This window comes from Pseudopipra pipra, chromosome 2 (genome assembly GCF_036250125.1).
Source record: "Pseudopipra pipra isolate bDixPip1 chromosome 2, bDixPip1.hap1, whole genome shotgun sequence".
NCBI lineage: Eukaryota > Metazoa > Chordata > Aves > Passeriformes > Pipridae > Pseudopipra > Pseudopipra pipra.
This window is the reverse complement of record NC_087550.1, coordinates 60,440,927-60,461,862: the sequence shown is the minus strand read 5'-3', so window position 1 is coordinate 60,461,862 and position 20,936 is coordinate 60,440,927. Positions and strand designations below refer to the sequence as shown.

The following is a 20,936-nucleotide window of genomic DNA, read 5'->3' as shown; positions in this document are numbered from 1 at the left end:
TCATGCCTATGTCCTTCAGTTTGTCAGAACCAGTAAATGAAGCAGATGTTAGTAACTGTTGGAGAGTTTGGGGTTTTTTTCATGTTTGCAGAATATGGGGTAACTGTGAAGGGCATGATGTGTTTGTAAAAGCGACAGCTGGTGTTATTAAAGATAGAAAGTCTGCTACAAGTGAAAACTTTCCCTGGCATCTTCTAGCAACTCTAGGAGGTTTTTTAGGACAGTCAGGTGGGTGGTCATTTCTAAAATAAACACTGCTAATATTATGCACAGCAAATTGTGTGCTTGTACTTACAAACAATTGTTCTTATCTTTGGTTGCAAATGTTCTGTCACAGAGCTATCTCAGCCATGCAATAATTTGTAACATTTCTCTGTAAATATTCTCAGGTCAACAATCCCTTGAGATGTGTCTTTGAGCAATATAATTTCATGCGTTATCGAATTAGTAGAATTTTACACCCGGTCAGTGTTTGAAGGTTACCTTTATGACACAAGTTTTGCTGGACCTGACAGTTCAGTCCCTGGAATCTCTTACCTGTCATGAAGGTCACTTGGCTGAAGATGTTACAGCCAGGGAATAGCATGCATTTAGGTGGTTAATGTGCTTCATCTGATGAGTGGTAATTCATGTCAAGGTGTGGTGAGTGCTTGTAGTCGACTGTAGAGGCCTTGCAAGTGAAGGTAAAATGGGCAGCCATGAATTGAGTAAGTAATGAAGGCAATAAGTAAGACGGAAAGCATAGCTTAGGGAATGTCTCAAGAGAGACAGTGGAGGTAGAGGTGCTGATCTCCTCTCTCTGGTGACCAGTGACAGGACACAAGGACATGGAATGAAGTTGCATCCAGGGAAGTTCAGATTGGACCTTAGGAAAAGGTTCTTCACTGAGTGGGTGGTCAGTCACTGGAACAGGACCCCAGGGAAGTGGTCACAGCACCAAGCCTGTCAAAATTCAAGTAGTGTCCATACGGCATTCTTAGTTGTTTGGTCTAGATTTAGGTAGTCCTGCGAGGAGCAGAGAATTAGACTCAATGATTCTTATGGGTGCTTTCCAACTGGAGATTTTGTGTGATTCTGTGATTCTGTGGGGAAAAGGGGTTACCAGGCTAACTGATGAAGAAGTATATGTAGAGAAACTGGAGGACATTACTGTAGAAAATAAAGGGAAAACTTCAGGCCACCTTCTGATCTTGCAGATTTTTATTGGTATTATCTAGTAAATAGCTCCCACTCCTTTTTAAGTGGTATTTGGCTGATTTTCACATTAACTTTAATGACATTCTCTTTGTGACTACTCTATACATTATTGTGGAAATCCCTTTTGGGAAACTGAGTAGGAGATGCAAAGGGTGGAGATGTAGTGGTGTTACTCATAGCTTTGTGGTTGAATCTGAGCTTCTGAGCCTGGCTTGTCTGCAGTTGACATCGACAGCAGGAATGGAAACATAGTACATAGAATAAATAATCCTAGAAGTTGTCATGTTTGTAGCGATTGCCTGAAAATATGTAGAGAAGACCAGTGAGGGATTTCTGTTGTCGTTCTTGCACATGAAAGCAGGCAGCAGCTACAAATCAATGAACTGTTGCTTTTGTAAGAAGAATTGGCAGAATCTTTCATGCTGTTGCTGGATGAAAATTTCTACTGCTTCTGTTTCTCAGAGTGAGTCTTATCTTTTCTGTCTGATTATCTTGCAAAAAATGAGTCGTGAAATAATTATCCATGCTGATATTTACATTTCATCTCTCTGCTTGAAAATTACCAGCTCACAGAAGGGAACAGAGGGAGTCTAGGACTCCTTTGGTCATCCGAGCCTCTGGAGGAGAGAATGCCTACTCTTCAGCTGGGGCACAGAGGTGCTCCCAGCCAGGTGACCATTGATGCGTAGTGGCTATAGAGTGTTCTGTAACTGATTCTCTTTGCCTTCACTGGGAATCATGTGGTGGGTACCAGTATTGCAGCTGCTGGGGAAAGCTCAGGCAAAACTTGGGGGAAAGAAAACAGACAAGACTTTTTCTAATATATACTCTTAATTATATTTAAGAGCTGGGACTGCATAGCAGCCTTGTGTGAAATGGTGTTTCTTGTTGCAGACTGCAAAGATGCTAATGATGCCGCAGAAATACTCAGTACAGTATGTACTCATAATGGTGATTATCCAGAACAGAGATTGGACAAAGTGCATTTGGACACATGACCTTTCTTCCTTTTTTTGTTTTTGTTTTTGTTTTTTTTTTCTTTCTCCTTTGTGTCTTTCCTTGGTCTGCTGAGCCTGTTTCTTTCTACCAGTGCATCTTCCTCCTCCCTTTTGCTTTCTTAAGCACATTAGATTTATCAAATGCATTGCGCTCAGAGTCACTGCGTGAGAATCACCAGGAAAATTTACAGAGACTCTGAGACTAATTGTGATTAGATGTTATATGTATCCTTACAAGAATGTGCATCCAGAATTTCACACCTGTAACAGAACCTCTATGTTCAGCATTTTTGGACAGTAAAGAAGTAATGCACACAATGATGCTCTTGATTTTTCATGTGGTTTCCCTATTCATGCCACTATCTTGCTCCAAGTTAAAGGCAGAATATTGCTTAAATGTATATAAGAATGCTTGTGGTTTCCTAGATCATTTATATTTTCTGATGTGCCAATGGCATTTTTTCATATTCAATATGTTGGTTTTGTTTTTTCATTGCAAGTAATTCTAGCAAAATTGCCAATTGAAAATTTCATTTTTTTTCAGTTTTCTACTTATTTTGAACTTGTGTGTAGAAGTTGCTTAAGAATCTATACAATTATATACTTTAAATATACTGTAAATTATCATACCATCATTGTTATCACCCAGAACATTTCTCAGGTGATGCACAACTTCAGAAGTACTAGTTCATAAACTCATTTCTAAATAGAAATTTTGCACAATATTTTTGTTAATTTTATATACTTAAGCCATATACTTTTAATGACTTTAAATATATATATATATAATCTGTTTTTCAGATCTTGGATTCTGAACTTGAAGCCATTCTTGATTATGTGCTTCTTGAAACTTGGAAAGTGTCTGCAATAAATAGGTAAGTGTAATGGATACATTCATGTTTGATGATTGGGAGTGGGTGAGTTTTGTTGACAGTTTAATGCTGAACTTCTTAAAGCTCTTGATAGATCTCAGTTGCCATGAATAGGAAAGAATGATGGATCTTTGTAGGCTGAATTCTCAATAGCACAAATGGTTTTTGTAGGGCAGAAATTCAGAAGGGTTTGATGTTCACAGTTACTTAGAAATAAATGTGTAGCCAAACCCACAAATAACTTCAGATGAGCAAAAAGGTGAGTCTCCATGAGCAGGTAGAAGTTTTGAAGGTAAAATCAGTAAGTCAGAAGAAGTAGCTCTAGTCTTGATCCCTCCATACTTGAGGCTGTACTTCTTCTAGCTTTACGTCTGTGTTTGCTTTGGTTTTCTTTGCAACTGCTGAAGGTAGTAAAGGTACGAATGCAACTAAATCCTGGGAAGAAGATGGCCATAAAGGTTGAAAACTTGGGTACGTTGAAGTTCCTGGAAATTTTCTCAGGTGTTTCAGTGAAACTCGTATCTCACGTCAGTCATTACAGAAAATATTCAGGCAATTTCGAAAATACATTCTAGCATATAGCAAAGCAATTTTTAGGTGATGTAATTTTTAAAAGTCGGGTCACAGTACTTGAAACTCTGCTGAGCTCCTAGCAATGGAGAAAGATAAATGAGAGAAGATTTAGAAATTTTTCTTGTTTCCAAAGAGTTTATAGACCTAGACAATTTTTTTTGAGTCTCAGCTCAAAGGAGTAAAATGTTTCTTGAATACATGAATGTAACAGTTGAACTTACCTTGATCGGTATGAGAAACTTTGAAGAGATTTACAGCTGGGAAGAGGTTGAATTCTTATGAATAACATCCAGAAGCAGTTTTCAGTGTAGAGGACTCTTCCACAGAAATGTTTTTTTGCAGCAAGTCACTTATTCTGTAAGAATTTGAAAGCAGCATATCTTCATAGTGTGCTTCATTTGTGGGTCTCAAGATATCTGGCAAAAGCTGGAGAAGAACCATTGTCTCAGTTTTACGTATGGGGTCAGTTACCTGCCTGGATTACTTAATGCCCTACTACTAGATCTCTTTGATGTTCAGACCTGTGTTCAGGGCTGTTAGAGGATTCTACATCTAATCATTCTTTCTGAGTGTGTGCAAAAGGTCTCAGTGTTTCCGATGTTTGCGTTTTCCTAATATTTCTCATATCTATTGATATGCCCTTACTACTCTACTTTTAATCTATTCCCCTTTGTGGTACATTTCTTCGGTTTCATTTGTTCTGCTTTGTTTTCTCCTTTGCTTCTTTATTTTGCTTTTCCATGTTTTTTGCTTTTTCCTCTTCTTAATTTATTTGCAGTCTCTGGAGATGGGCAGCAGTGAGACCTTACACAAGGAAGAGCTTTAGAAAAAAAAATCATAGCAGAATGAGCTTCCCTTTTAGTGCTTCTCTAGAGAGCCTGCTGTAAAAGGCAACTTGCTGCCATTCCTGTAAATTTTCTTTTGCAGCCAGCTCTGCTGGGTGTCCCCTTTGTGCCCTGTGAACATCTGTGTTGCAGCTTATGTCTGAACCCAACTGGAGAACAAATGTGTGAACCTGCTTCTTATTTTGAGCTGGAAGCTGCTGCTATTAGTAGGGCACGTGGCCTTGATTCACCTGTGCCTTCTTAATCCCCAGCTGGGAGCAAACCAGACGTCCGGCTGCTCTCCTCCCACCAGCCATGCCCTTGTCCGTAGAGTAGCGCATTTCCCTGCTTTCCTCAAGACACTGCCCAGTGCCTGTCAGTTCTCAGCATTCATTTCCTCCCTGAATTTTTCACAAGATGTCATGCAGAAAGGAAGAAAGGAGTAAGCACTGTAGGACTTTTGTGGCATGGCTTACTTTCCATTGCTTCTGGAAACTTTGCCCTGCATGCACACAGTCATGCAGGCACCACCCTTCTGCATAAGGAAGAAATCTTGAAGCGCTGAAGTATTGCGGCTCAAGGGATATTAGAGCAGAAGAAGCAGCTTCATTTCCCAGGCTGTGCACAGGGTTTCAGGAAAAGTTGCAATGGTTCTGTGCCAGTTTTGGACACAGGGCAAGACAGCTCACTGAGCATAAATTAGGAACTTAACCTCAAACAGACTTGCTTTAAGCAACTTTTTACTTTAAAAGGAAAAAAAAAGGGTGACAAAAGAGAAAGTGCTATCCCACTTGGGTGTGCTCAGGAGTGTTTGAAGTGCGTAGGTGATGAACTGCAGTCTTTGTGGCATATGTGTGTCTCCGAGAGAAAAACAAAATCTGTTGTGTCAAGTTGGCTCCAGCTTATGCTCGAAGGGCTTTTGTGACAAGCCTGGAAGGTGCAGAAACTTTTGTGAAAAATCAGGTGTGATAGCAGAGAGCAACTGTAACACTGGGGGGGAGGAAGCTGGAGTATTTGAGGTCGGTCTAAGTCGGCAGCCATCAGTGGGCAAAGGAGCACAGCTGATTTAGCAAGAGCATGCACCAATTCAAGAACTTTCCTCAGATGTTTGGCTTGGAAGGACTCAGAATTAGCAAACCTTCCTGTCTGACATTAGCTGAAAAGGCTACTGGACAACTTTGTTTTCCTTCCTTTTCAGTAAATGATAGAAAGGTATGTGAGTTTCAGAGCTTTTCAAGCCAGGTTAGAAAAAGTTGACCCCTTCCTTTCCAAAAGTAACCATCAAGGCAGTCCCAATTCAGCTCAGACATCTCTGCATGCATGAATCCTGTGCAGGCAGTGGTCTCCCTTGTTCGTTTGTGTATGCACTTGTTACTGAGGGAAGGGTTGGTCTGGCTGATTGTACGGCTGCAAGTTCTAAACAGCTAAAATTTCTAAACAAAAAAATCTGGTCCTCTTTAAACGTTGGCAGACAGATATCTGTCTTCCATCTGCAGCAGACCTTGCCAAACTGCAGAAGAACTGCAAAGTTTGTGTTCTGAAACCTTGGAGGAATAACTGGCATGCTCTAACCTTTTTTTTTTAAACTACACCCAAATCTGAAACATTAAACACAGAAAGTAATGTTAAATGGTGACAAACAGCCAAAAACTGGGAAGTTCAGTTGGAAGGCTTGTGCCTCCTCTGTCCATGGAACAAAGCCTTGTCACAGGGCATGGAGCTCTTCAGCACTGCTGCAAGGGCATTGCTGTCAATTGACAGCAGGCAGTAGTCACCTATTGTGGAGGCAGTCCCTTGATTGTCCTCTGCAGTTGGGTCACCCAATATGTTGCATGACCTGATGTAGGGGCCAGGAAGGTGGCTGGTAGTCTTGTAGATGTGTACAACTCACAAGACCCCTCCAGAAGTGCAGAGTGACTTACACCATGTTGAGAAGTGACACCTGGAAGGAGGATACTGAATACATATTCTATACCAACTAAGCAAAATAGTCTTCCTTAAAGAAAAAGAGCATATTCTGATCAGACAAAGAACTTATAGGTACCGACTGAATTGTCTGCATTCTGAATTGAGCTTTATTGAAAAACATAAATATTTTACCTCTTCAGAAACACTTTCAAACTGCCTTTGTGCTTAGTATTGTTACCAGGAAAAAGTCATGCATGGATCTTCTTCTATTCTGTAACCAGTTTGCTTGGTTTATAAACAAATACTGGGACAGGAACTCCAATAAAATGAACTCCCTTCCCTTTTTATTCCCCTCGTGAGATAGACAAAAAATGCAAGGATGTTATAAGAAAATAAATAACGGTTTACTAACAAGGAAAACCAGCAGCACCACAAGGATATAATGGAAATGGCTTACCCACAGAAAAGGGAGTTCTCTGCTTCACGTGGTCCCCTGGGAACAAAGGGGGAAAAGAATGGCAGAGGGTCCTCCCTGCCACCACCCCCCGTTTGCTCAACAAAACAAAAGAAAACAATGGGAGAACAGGGGCAAAAGCAAAAACCCAGGAAAATTGCACTGCTCACAAGGAGCCACACTACCAAACTGGCCGCTACACGCCACCCGGTTAGTTCTGGTTTTAACTGCAGTGATGGTGCCAGTTTGGAATCTCTTTGTTCCCTGCCATGTGTTGTCCCGCTTGGCTTGGCTGGGCTGTAGGTGGTAGCGATTCATTTCACTTTCGATTTCTCTGATTCAGTGGTCCCAGCACTGGCAGGTGTTCTGGTACAGGCAGTGGTTCCGTGTGGCGAGTGGGTGGTGGCAGTGCTCCAGTGGCTGTCCTGGGCAGGCCGTGGGGGTGAGGCAGCATCTCCCGGCTTTGCTGCTGTCCCTGTGAGGCAGGGACGGTTTCCATTGGTGGTTGAGACCTCGGAACAACTTTTACATGCGGCAAAACCCTGCCCCTTCCAACTCTCTGTGCTGAGCGGGGTGCCCCCCTGTTTCAGATGACATAATGGTATGAATATTCATCACTATAGCTCTCTTCCCTGACTTGTAACCATAACACCAGTAGGGAAGGACTCCTCCCTTATCGTTCCACTGTTTCATAGAAAAGTCTCTCCAGACACTGCTGGCTCATGTTCAGAAGCTGTCAACCAGCACCCCGAAGTCCTTTTCCATCAGGCAGCTTTCCAGCCACTCTTCCCCAGCCTGTAGCACTGCATGGGGTTGTTGTGACATAAGTGCAAGGACCCAGCACTTGGCCTTGTTGAACCTCATGCAATTGTCCATGGCCTATTGATCCAGCCTGTCTGGATCTCTCGGCAGAGGCTTCATCTCCTCCAGCAGATCAACACTCCCGCCAAACTTGGTATCCTTTTCAAACCGACTGAGGGTGCACTCAATCCCCTCATCCAGACCATTGGTAATGATATTAAACAGAATTGTTTTAGTTAATTAAACTGAGTTGTTTTGTCTGTTCTTGCTATTACTTGAGGCTGCATCCAAAAAGGACAGTATTGCTCTCAGTGAGCTTTGAATCAGCCACATGGAGCATGGGAAATAAAGCAGGACTGTACATCAGTCAGTATGAACTCAGCAGTATCAATTTGGTTTGATCTGGGAAAGTGTCAGCTTTTAGCAATTCCCTGTTCATTTTTAATTTGCTTCCCCATCTAGGCACTGTGTTGTATTTAGTTATATGGACCTCGGCTGTTGTCCCTTGTATTTATCAAAGTTACGCTAAGTTACGCATTAAAGCTATTTCACTTTTCTGAATTGGCGTGTTGTTGCAACTGTTTGTCTCACTTTGCAGAGCTAGGAAGTATTTACCTGTGTGTAAATGTGTATTTACAAGGATGCCACTTTGATACCGGGGAACCTGGGAGCAGCTGCTTCTAATTAAATGGACGGGCCTTGGCTGAGTCAAGCTGCTGAACATGGTGTGTAACACATGGTGTTACTAGTTGAGGATGTCAATAACATGTTACTCAACTGTCAGGCTTAAAAAATAAAGCACTAATAAGGAGCTTTGAAACGGTCTTGTTTAAGATTTGTTACTGTTTGTGATACCAGTTTGAACACAAGTTTAAGCTCAAGTGCAAGAAAATGAAGGAAAATGAAGGCACTTTTTCTGCTTAAATGGATTAATGAATTGAATATGGAAGAAAGCAGCGGTCTCCTTATGATGTGTGTTTTGTCCATGTTGCATTAGTCGCCTAACTGGCTGTTGTCTGCAGGGATCTTTTCTGTAGATCTCCTGAGCCTCCATGGCAGAGTCACTGCCTGTCACTATATCTCCTGCATGCATGGGGTGAAGACAGTAAATGTCCAAGTGGGATTTTTAGTCTGAACACTTAAGAAACCAATGCCAACAGTGAAGAAATGGGTACCACCTACTGTTGATCCTGTTATGCTTTTTTCCTGCATTTGCTTGAGGAAAGTGTTTCCAAATTGGAGAGGCAGATGCACACTCGTGTGGTGCTCTCTGTATAGACACTAATAGTGCCTTCTGCTTCCCATCTCTGTGCATCCCAGCAATGTGTATCCCTATTCACGATGCAATGGTTGGGTCTGTAATCCTACAGACACATTAAGTGTGTGATAGCCAAATGTAGCAACACGTGAACAAAGTATCCTTATTTTGTCAAGACAAACTACCCAGCATAAAGTATCATAAATTGATCCCAGGAGGACAGACCTAGATAATAAACTGTAGTGCTTTGAATATATGTGTATTATAATTGTACTGAACAATTTACAACAATTTGTATTGTATTACAGCTGACAAAGTATTTTACCTTCTAGTAACTAACTAACACAAATAGTGTTGATATTTTCCCCATATTTATAATTACATTAGTTGCTTTGTGTATTAATAACAGTTCAGTGTCAGAGCCTGAGCTGTAGCTGCCAGTAATCCACAAGCAACTTGTTTGCATATTCAAAATATGAAACTGAAGAGTAATTGCCCTTTTTGCAAGTGCATATCTTCACAGCTTAAATTTTACATAGAAAAGCCCACTGTGTTACCTAAATATTGTCATGTTCAATATCAAAACAAGTGCTAATAGAATGTCTTTCAGAAATGAAGAAAAACTTTGTGCTAATAGATCAGAAGGCATATGATGAAAAATAAATGAATAGCTCAAATTAGCTAAGAATTGTTACTTCCAAATAAAGCTAAGTTTTGAAAAAAAGATGTTTCCTGCCTTTGAAAGTGGCATTTTTCAGAGCCGAAGCTGGAACATGCAGTACAATTTTTTGTTTTGTAATGGGATTTAATTGGACTAAGGAACACTAAGAAGCATTTGAGGATTGACTAAATTTTTCAAACAGGAGCTGGTTTTTTTTGAAAGTTTCCTTAGAAATAGACTTTCTGCATTGGTATCTTGTATACTTTAGCTTTTTTATTCTTAGAAACAAAGCAAATTAATATTTCAGCATAAATCTGTCTAAAACTTCAGTCGAAGAAAGTATCCTCTTCAGCTTCTTGGGTTATTTATTTATTTATTTATTTATATTTTTAATTTTTTTTTCTATAGGTATGATACTTTATTTGTGGTGAATTCCTTGCTGCTGAAGGACAGTTTTTAATGTAGTTGATGGTTTTGAAGTTTTGCAAACCACTGGCATTTCAGAGGGCTGCAGAGTGAAGCCTCAGTTCCATCTTAATATTGCAGATGTACACTGAATTATCCAGGGAAGAGCAAAGGTTGATTAAATTCACAAAATAAGGTGATTCATAGTTTTCTAAATATGTCACTCAACCTATAATTAACTCAACTATTTACCAGTCACATACATGCTAATGAATCCCACCAATCTCAGTTGACCTTCTGTGATGAACTTTGCTGCCACGTAATATTATTTCCTCTGTATTTTCACTAAAAAGAGTGATTGTAGCATTTATCATGTGCAAAGCAAAAATGATTGAGGATTTTATTATTTTTTTAGTATCTGCAATTCCAGGGTGCTAGTAAATTAATTACATTTAATTAGTAATGCTGTAAAAGATGCAATTCCTTTTTGTGAAAGTGTTTTCTAAAGTTTAATCCCCCAGAGATTTCATGTGTGATAGTGATGAAAGTGGCTGCTTTTAAGTCAGCATCAATGATACAATTTTAGAAATAAAGTTGAGTTTATCTTTTCATGCAATATGTGACGAAATTATAAAGCTTTAAGACTGATATGGTAAATATGATTTATTATTATTTCTAAAGTTAGAATCACCTTGAAATTGCATTTTTAGCTGTGTGTTACCAGTAGCTATAAGAAATTTAGCCAGAACCATAAATGAGTTTATCTACTTGCCTACTAAATACAGAAATATATTATTTAAATAAAAATGTGGTTATTCTGAATTTGTACTTGAGTTACAGGTAAATTTCCAAAAGGTTTCCCTGGATTATGAAGTAGTATCACTCTTTCCAAGGTTTTTGCCTCAAAGCTTTACAGGATCCTGGATGAACATCAACATTGATCCATAAAATAGACATCACTATAGCATTCACGTGTGTAGGGTACAACAGCTGAAAAGATTTCTGGCCTTCGGTTATTTCTGTCAGGAAAATGGAGATAGATAAAGATACAGATATATAATATTTAAAGCTGCTGGGCAGTGGTAGGCTGTTTGCAGACAGCTGCATTTTCAGCTAGAATGGTTAAGTGGCTAATTAAGTGGACAAGTCAGGTCTCAGCATGCCCTTAGGGAGAAGACTGCTGTGTCTCAGCTTCCTATGAAAGTTCTGGGAAAGACAGTGTCATGGTTTGAGATAGCCCCAAAATCCAATCCCCTAGTCCTAGCCCCCTTCCCCATCTCAACCTAATGTGGGATGGGTTTTTCCAGACAAAACACACTAAACTTCAAATGGGGGAAAGGGAATATATTACAATGACTGTACAAATAAATATTATAACACATTTTACACACGATCACAACTATCTCTACCCTGACATATGTATTTACAATGGATCAGATCTCTTCTCCCCTCCAAATAAAAGTCCAGGAGGGAAAGAAGGATATATCCCTTCCAGTCCTTAAGCAGCAGCATCTTCTAAGGCAGCAGTCTGTCTTCTTCACATGCATGCAGCAGCTGATAGCTGGATTTCTGCCAGCACTCACGAGGGAGGTATCCAAGCTCCCTCGGCCCCCTTGACACAGGCAAAGGGGTCTTCCGTGGGCTACGTTCACCCCAGACAAGGTCGTTTCACCACGTCATATCACGAGACACAGGGGGGTCTTCGTGACGGTCTGGTATCTCCAGGAGACTCAGCTCCTTCTTGCAGGGCCTCTGTGCCCTGCCTTCAGGCTGCCACCTTGGCAGCAGTGCGAGGGGGGAGCCAAGGTCACCCCCTCTGCATTCCTCTCGGAGCTCTCTAGCTCCTTTCTGCAGTGCGTGTCGCACTTCAAGGCTCTTTCAAGCAAGAGTCCATCATCTTCCTCCTTCCAGGAGGTCTCAAAGGAGTTTGGGGGGTGTGGTATCAGTTCTTACCCCCAAAACTCTGTCTCTCTGCTGCTGACTCTCCTTCTCGGCTCTCCGACACAACTCGGTGTCTTCCTTATTCAGTTGCATCTCTTCTGCTTCTCCGTTTCAGTTCTTATCTGTCCTGGCTCTCTGCCAGAGTCTCTGGACGCTGCATCTGCCGCTGCTGTCTCTGCTCACCCACAGTAGAGAAAACATCTCCCGGCATACTACAGACACTTAGCCCAGTCTAACACTGCTCCAAGTCTCTGCAGTCCCCCCAGCCAGGGCTGGGAGGCCCCAGAGGCCCCGAGGGGCTTAGAGCCCCTTCCTCGTGGCTCTACAACATGGCCACCTCTCCTACCAACAACCAAACTACAACTCTTCCGTTGAGCTTGTGGAATGTTTACATTTTGCAGGAGCGCCCATTGGGCAAAACTTCAAAACTTCCAGGGGTTTCCACCCCTTGGGGTCTACCACTTTTTCTTAGCCTCTGGGGGAAAATAAGATTCAAACCACTACAGACAGGTTTGAAGCTGCAGCAATCTCATTGTGAGATGTGGTGCTGGTTATGAGATGGGCTTGTTAGAACCCATTTTACAGGACTTTACTCAGTGGCTACTACCCACGGAGAAACATAAAAGGTTAAAAAACACTGAAAAATTTTGAAAACTGAATTTAAAGCATCACCTTCAATTGAATTTCTTTCTGGGTTATTATAAATTGTTACTGAATTTGTTTAGAAAGCTGTTTACTTGATGTTTTTGTGGCTTTTTAAAAATAATTTCCATGATTTTCTTACTTGATTCATGCAGTGACATCATCTATGGTGACCGAACAGTTGTTTCCGTGGTGACAAATTGCAGTGTTACAAGCATGCTTGTATGAATCAGGTAAGAACAGCTCCACTATAAATGGAGAAAATTTGCTTGCAAAAATAACTCAGAAGTATTTGGTAAAAGTTTGCTGGAGAATGGCTTGGAAATAAAAAATTATTTTAACATAGGTGAGTTTTCAATACATCCAAAGACTTCAGCATGGCTGATTTTATAGTGAAACTCAAAGGGATCTGTCCACATCTAGTAAGAGCAACCACCTGGAGAATGCTTAAAATAGCTAAATAACTCCATGGTAAGAGTGAATTAATTTAACTGCAATTAAAAAAAAAAAAGCTTCTTCTGCTCACCCTCTAAAATATGACAACCAGCATCACAGCTCATTGTGATTAAGGTCTAGCTCCTTAATAAATTTCACCCTTAAAGGATTTTGAGTACTTCTGTTATGTCACAGATTCAGTTCTGATTCCACACTGGTACAAGCCAGGAGCTCCACCACTGAAGATGATCAAGTTGCATCAGGCTTATGTAAATACAGATGAAATGTGGCTTGTGTTCTTTATATGAAAAAAGGAATGTATGTCCAAATTTACAATGCCCCAAATGATACTGTTATATGGTATACTGTATCATCATGGATTTAAACATATTTTGGGGTACATGGTAATTATGGCAAAAAGACCCTGGATATGTATAGTGACAATATGAATTAATTCCACTCTTGTCATGACAATTCTCAGTGGGAATATTGTGCCTTACCTGGGCTCAGAAGTTACTTCCAATAAGTATGGAAATAATGGCTCACAGTGCTGCAAATGTTAGGAGATCTCAAGGGAAATCTCATCAGATTATGTGATAGGTTTGAAATTAATTCATGTCCCAACTGTATTTACACAACATGCAGTTGTCTCTCTGATGGCTTATAAGGAAAGGTAAATGCTACCATCCTAAATCAGTGAGGAGACTTGCTGCAATATGCTCTCTTGGTAGAGACTAGATTTTTTTCTGAGTTGTACAGAAGGTACAGGCAACTTGGCAAATAGTTATATAACTTTCTTACACTGCAACTTATTGTTGTCTGGTCTGTAACCTCATTATGCCACATCATCATCTTTCTTGCACTTCTCCTTGCCTCCAGTTCAGCAGACATTTTTACGTTATCTTTTTGAAAATCCGAAAGGGAAAAAAATGTTCAGAACTTCTTGTTTCTACTGTGGGTAGGACCAAGCTATAGATTGATCCATTCACCCATCCACCTGTCATTCCTAGATTGCTCTTTGATGACGGCTTCTTTATGACAGTGTTCTGGCCTCTTTGCAGGCTGGTTTGGGATTGTGCCAGGCTTTGCCTGGGCAGGTGTGCAGAGCTGTGTCATGTTAGGCCAAAAATTGTCTTCTCACTTTCCCAAAAGAGCTAGGCATTATCATCCATGGAAGAATGTACGCTCCACCATACTTGTAAGTTGTGAATATCTCAGGAAGTATATGACAAATTTGCCAGCCCATGGGTTGAGTTTCTTGAATCCTGCCTGTTCTGGAGGGCATAAGCTAAAAACTCAAATATGAATCCGTACAAGATCTGAAGCATGCAGAAAATTCGTTCTGTGTTCAAGAACTCTTTAAAGGACTAGAAGAGGAATGGTCTTCAGAGATCTACTTCTACCCTAAAGTTTGAATACCAGCGCGAAGTATTTTTGGAGGCTCAGGGCAAAAGGGAAGTTAGCACAATATGAGATGTGCAAGGGCTGCTAGCCTGGACTAGACCTTTACTTTTTTTAAAGCACAGTGACTTTTGACATTGCTTTTGAGAATGTGGAAATAAAATGTGGAGAAGAGACTGTGCGTATCTGCAGCTTCTCTCTTCTCTCGCTGATTTAGCTTCATTTGTATTTGGCTTCCACATTTAGCAGCAGTCTTCCTTGGGGCTTTCTTCCCATTGTAAAATCCATCCTTTCTCCGAAAGGTATTCTCTTGGTTCCTGTGTTAATTCTTTTATTTCTTTGAAGATTCAACAACACAGTGAAGAACGTTTAGGATCCTTTCTGTTAACTTTTCTTCTTTCCCAGTAGACTGTCTACAGACAGTCTTCTAGTTCTCTTTTTCCTTATTTTATGTGCTTGCCTATACTCTTAAGAGAGCTCACCTCTCCTTTTCTTTCCAATAGCTACCACCTGTAGCAGGCAAAGGATTGATTGGGCAACCCACTTTCCATCTCTTTGCAGATTTGTTACATTTATATAAACATTTGGTACAGTGGTTTTGATGTGCAATAAACTCCAATTCTAGTTAAAGCTTCTTTTTTCCCCTCCATTTTGATAAACTGTTTGATCAGTGTATCAGCAGTCACATCTGGCACAAATGTCAGAATGCAATAGATATCTGTCTGCCTTTAATTAATCACGTAGAAGAGAGAACAAAAGAAAACCCACACAGTAATTTATTTCTTTTAATACTAATACTTTCAGATTCCAGTCATCTTTATCAGCTTATAAAACCCATCTGACTATATATTAAATCTCCTTCATTTTATCTGATAGGTACAAATACAATCACGTTTATTTCTTCTTATTATTATTCATGGTTGCTGGATTTTGTATGTAGGTTGGAATTGTGCTTTACCCTCATATTCATCTGGAAAGGAGAAAGGACTGTATAGGTCTTTATTCTTTGCTTTGCTGAGCCAAAGTAGTTAGGATGGGGCTTGACCATCCAAAGAGCCATACAGTAAATTCCGATCAATCAGTCACTAAGATGACCAAAAGTGAAACATAGATTTGCTATGCATCTGCTGCTGACAGACAAATACAAGACAGTGAAGTTGGAGCAAGAGGATATGAGCAATCACTGTGACTTGTACTGATGTATGAGATGGAAAGAAATCAGGTTGTTTCAGAATCAATGTTGGGGTTGTAAGTGGCAGTCTAGAGAAAAACAGTTGTTATTATCTATCAACCAAACCAGTTTTCAATTGAATTGTTTGGGCTTTTTTTAACTTTATGTACCAAGAAATTAATAATGTAAGTGCTTTACAATTTCTTCGTGCTTTCTGAAGCACTGAAAATATGAACCTGAATAGTGTATGGTACTTTAAAATTGTGTTTAGCATAGAGGTATTTATCTATTTGTCATGCAGAAGGAAAATTAATAATCTCCTTTGTGCACCAAAACTTTCGTACTGAATGTTTTCTGAAATTTCATTATGTAGAAGCCCTATGGAAGCTGCGCTGTTCAAAACAGTTTTCTTTTCATGTACTGTAATGTGTGTTTGTTCAAACAAAGAAATGGTTATCTGTTGAAAAGATAGCAGTGATAAATTGCTTCAGTTTTCATGCTTACCTATTGTTTTCCATCTGGTATTAAATTCCTGGTTGAACCCCAGAGGCAGATAGATCTGAATTCAGAAAGTTACCTTGATGCCTTTTTTAGCCAACCTCTGTGCCCTGATGATAAAAAAAGGAAATTTAGTCATCTGAAGAACCATCCATATTGTATAGTTTAAATCCCACCAGATACCAAAATGATTGCAATTTTGACCATTTTTTCTAAACTGTAATAATTTTCAGAGGATGTGCAGGACCTCCACCTTTACTGTCACAACAGCAGCACTTTAGATATCAACAGTTTAACTATCTGTTGAATCTAAATGGCATGCAAATTGAGCTTTCTATACTCACCCTATCTCATTATGGGTAATGGTGCATATGCTCTGTTAATCCTTTTGAAAAATTATTGACTCCTGAGTAACTTTCTTTTACTACTCTAAAATCATATGTGCATGTTTTTTTTTTCTGTCATTGACTTTTAAGTTCAAGGGTCTGTTTTATTTCTCATCAGAAAACAAATTTCTCTCTATGCTTACACATGAAGTATTCCAGGCTTGTGTTTTCCATTTTAATGGAGGTTTATCACTTTCCCCTGCCTTCTCCTCACTGAGTAAATGATACTTATGCAATGCACAACAGGAGCATACAAAAACAGAAGAGTAACAAAACAATTCCAAAAGCTCAGAAACAACATGACGTAAGTTAGTTCTATTTGCATATCTGAATGTGTAAAAAAAATTAATTGTGAACTCTTGCCTCATTTGCCAATCTTTACCATGTGTCAGTTAATAGAATAATTGTTATTTCCAAAATAGCAAATTGGCTTTCAAGTAGGACATGCTGTATATCCTAGCTGACTCTTGAGGTGTATATCTTCATCTGCATTTTAGCTGATCCATACTGATTTCCCTTTGAAGGAATGTAGGCGTCTGCTTGTAAAGGAGATGAAGTTTTTCATGCCTTTAGGAGGAAAATTTTCTGCCCTGGGATGAACAAACATGCACTTGTACAAGCACTGAACATCAGTGTGTGCCAGTTTCTATCTGGTGAGTGTGAAAGGAGCCTGAGCTAAGTGGGTTTAATGCGGACAGTGATACTTTATCTGATGAGACTAATCTGTTGTGTTCACAGATTCCTGCCTCCTAATTTTTCTTTTTCTTGGCCAAGATTTCTCCAGGGCAATTTTGCAGCACTGGCTCTGTCACTGTTCTTCCTTTTGTACTGCCTTCTGATTTGGACTACAGCTAAGGCAATCTTTCCTCACTTCTGCTCAAAACATTAGGAATCTTGCGTTTTGGTATGGAGGCACATGGGTCTACCAGCTAAAGCCTAGAGTTCAAATGTTTGGATGTTTGTTCCTTGCTCTCCTACCAATTCATCCCCTGACTTTCCACTGTCTCTTAAATGAGAACACTGATAATGATGGCTGCTCATGTACTAGAATAGACTAGTTTGGTTGGAAAGCACCTACAATGGTCTTCTAGTCAAACTGAATGACCACTTCAGGCTGAAATGTTGATACTGTGCCACATAAACCAAGACACGAGACATCTTCTTTTGTAAGGTAAAATTCTGCTAGGCTCAATAAACTACTCATTATTAGAATTATTATGAATATCACTACTATTATTATTTCTGCATTCCAGCTGGATCCTCTGCATTCCTAAAGGAATTATAAATCCTACTAGGAAAGGTGTACTTTTAAGTAATGGATGTCAAGGACATTTAGTGTCTTGCAGAGCTTGCTTTACAGCACAGGCTATATTGCTGTTACTCCAGGGCCATCAAAATTCAAGGCCTTCACGTGTGGAAGAGCTGTCTGACAAAATGATTTTGAAAATGCTACTTCACATTAAAAGTAGCAGGAAAAAATTGTCCCCAGGACAGTATTATCTGCATGTAGCCAGTAGTTTAACAATGAGCTCTTCCAGATATATTCTACTCTTTTGAAACAAAATCTGTTTTCTGGAGTACATTAGCCTGCAGAGGAGAAGAAACAGGGAAGATATTAATATATTTTCCCATTTAAACACAAATGCTTTCTCCTAACTCTGACTGAGAATACAGATAGTTCTCTTTTGGCAAGCGAATGCCTGTTAAGGGCACTTTGCTGGATTCATCTGTGCTATTCTGTAATCTTAGTGGTCTGCACAAATGGGCACAATCCCAAAAAAATGACAGTGGGTGTATGTTAATTAAATAGAAGAACCCCTTTGGCTTGTTGGTAGAAGAGGAGAGCATGCAGCTCACCTCCTGCCAATCACATGGTTGACTGTCTTTGTAAATTATTTCCCAGGTCTGCAGTCTTTCCCTTTGGTGAGGGCAGGATTTCGGTGGTGGAAGTTAGAATTAGTGGAATTTGGCCAGGGAATACAGTAGGTAGAGTGGACTGGTGCAGTTCTTTCTTTGCAAATGAAATATATATGTCTGTGTATATGTATTTGATTTTATTGATAGTATTTAGATTAGGTAACTTGAAATGTGAGTGGAGCAGGTAAAATGTATCTTGTGGGGTTTGCAATCCTCCTCTTTGTGTAAAATCTTTCTGAAATTATCTCGCGGTGAGTAGAATTGGATCCATTCTATAGATAAAAGAGTATGCTGTTTAAAAATACTTTGATGAAGCATAGACACTGTCATATCTAGATGGTATGGTAGATTTCTTTATACTCAGAAAGTAATTCAAGCCTGGTAAAAACAAGTAAATAACTTCGAATTTCTCATCACCCTCTCCCCTCCCTTTTCATTCTCTCTCCTTTTCTTTCCTCTTTATTACCTGAATTTTAACAATACAAAAGTCTTTGGTGATCCTTCACATGTAGCACTGCTCTGTGTGAAATTTTATGATGATGAAATCATCAAGGGAAAACAAGAAATCAATCTAGCTATATAGTTATTACCACTTTTAAAAAAGGTAACCTTTGGAGACTAGAGTTTCAGTGGACTGATAATGTATCACAGCAGAGCCGTCTTTACCTCCTACAAGTGCTCTTCTGAGATGGTTGTGGGGAAACAAAATACTCTGCCCTCAGGTTCTTGCCCTCCTCCTACCCCATCCCTAACAGCAGCACAATATTTACTGTTGTAGGTAGCCATCTGCTTCGCTTCAAATCCTCCTCATGCAAAACACAGTCAGTTCAGAACAGTCATTATACAGTTTGGAAATGGCAAAGCACTCTCCAAATCCCACTGATTTTGTTGTATAGCAACCCCACTGTATGCCATTTCTGCTGCTTGGCAAGCTAAAGAAGAAGCTTCTTCCCAACAGTGTTTTTTCTTCTATCCCGGAGTACAGTATTATTTTTCTAGTGGTATGATTAGAAAAGAAAATATATACAAAGCTTAAGAAATATTCCAATATATTTATAATATAATATATATTTATTTATGTTGGGAAGTAAATAAAGTCATTCATGTGCTTGAGTTCATTCAAGTATTTTGGGGGCTTTTAAAAAGAAATAATTGTTGCACGGAAAGTCTTGCCTGAATAGCAATTATTTGATTAAAAGAATACTGGCCCAGGTCTTGTGCTTGGCTTTCTATAAGCTTAACCATGCAATCACATTTTATTGCCATTGTTGAACATAGATGGATTTAAATAGGGCTTCTCCTACGTATGTTCTTTAATGATACTTCTAAGGAAGAGAGTACAAGTAAATTGAAATGAAACCGTGAACCCATGGCTCAAGGAAAAGGGTGGAACCCTGTAGCTATCAGAAATGACAGGAGTAGCATTATGTAGCAAGGAGACCAGAGAGCTGGCATCTCTCTGAGGATGGAAAACCAGTGTTCTTTCTTCTGAGAATCCTTTTGCTTTGACTGGATGTGGCTGAACCTATTGCTGCCTATAACAATACTTACAAATGCAACTGGCACCTGTTCCCACTGCCAGCAAGCAGTTATAGAAAACAAACTGGGTTTCTAGGTTTTCTTTGACCCACCCTACCTAAGAAATACAATTTCTTAAATGTGCATAAGGAGAATAAAGAAAAATAAAGGGGAAAATCATGCTAAAATATTTTTCAAACTTGAAACAACTTTTATTCTGTCAATTGAAATCTGTAGTACTGAGCAGGAATGACATATTGCATTGTGGCAGATCTCAACAAGGATTGAGAAGGGTTGAGCCTGTAAGACTCTGGGCAAACCTTCATGCTCCTGGAAGCATTCTTGTTTTACAAAGTGAATAGTAGCTGACTGTTAAAGCAGTCCCTGCTGATGGCAGGAGTTTGGAAAATGGCTTAAACTCTGAAATATAGTAGAAAATAAGTTTTAAGAAGAATACTGTCTGCAAAAGCCTGTGTGCTGTAAAACTCTTCTTGCCAAGAATGGAACAGGCAGGGACTTGACAAATAAAGAAATAGCAAAAAGAAGCACAGCTTTTCCAGAGGTGATGGAAATGTACTCAGAGCAACAATACAAGTCCTCAGTGATGCTGGGTGTGTCATCCTACAAGAAGTCCAGAAGTACTTGGTGTATTCTTAATAGTTTGGAAAGACTTGGCAAGAGCTGTCACTGTTTATTTGAAACATAATTCCAGGGAAGTATGAAGCAGATATTCATTCAAGACTATGGGAAGATGTGAAGAAAAAAAAACAAAACAAACAAATAACCAAGACCTGCAATTATTTACCTTAAGGCATCTGATTTTTACAGGCTCAAAGAAAACAGATCTTTTACTTGTCTATTGCTGTTGGAAATTTTGCAGGGCTAATATAGAAAGTATTCTAGTTTTCATGAAATAAATATCTTTAAATGGTTTTAAATGCCACAAGGCTTTATAACAGAATTCTGAAGGATTACCACAGTGGTCTGTTTTGGTTAACATAACTGATACTGTTTGAGAAGCTGCCACCATAACTCTCTCTGTTGTTAGTGTTCTGTCATGTGTTTGTATCAGGTCA

General features: G+C 39.5%; 1 protein-coding gene across 7 annotated transcripts in view; it reads left to right on the top strand.

The window, feature by feature from the left end:
* Positions 1 to 20,936, top strand: part of ENOX1 (ecto-NOX disulfide-thiol exchanger 1) — a 361,204-nt gene that overhangs the window by 71,649 nt on the left and 268,619 nt on the right. For 5 of the 7 annotated variants that reach the window (XM_064645691.1, XM_064645690.1, XM_064645684.1 and 2 more), the window contains exons 2-3: positions 2,997 to 3,070; positions 12,690 to 12,767. The gene's annotated coding sequence lies outside the window, so the exon portion shown is untranslated. The remainder of the gene's footprint in view (positions 1 to 2,996; positions 3,071 to 12,689; positions 12,768 to 20,936) is intronic. The other 2 variants (XM_064645686.1, XM_064645689.1) reach the window with 1 other exon arrangement.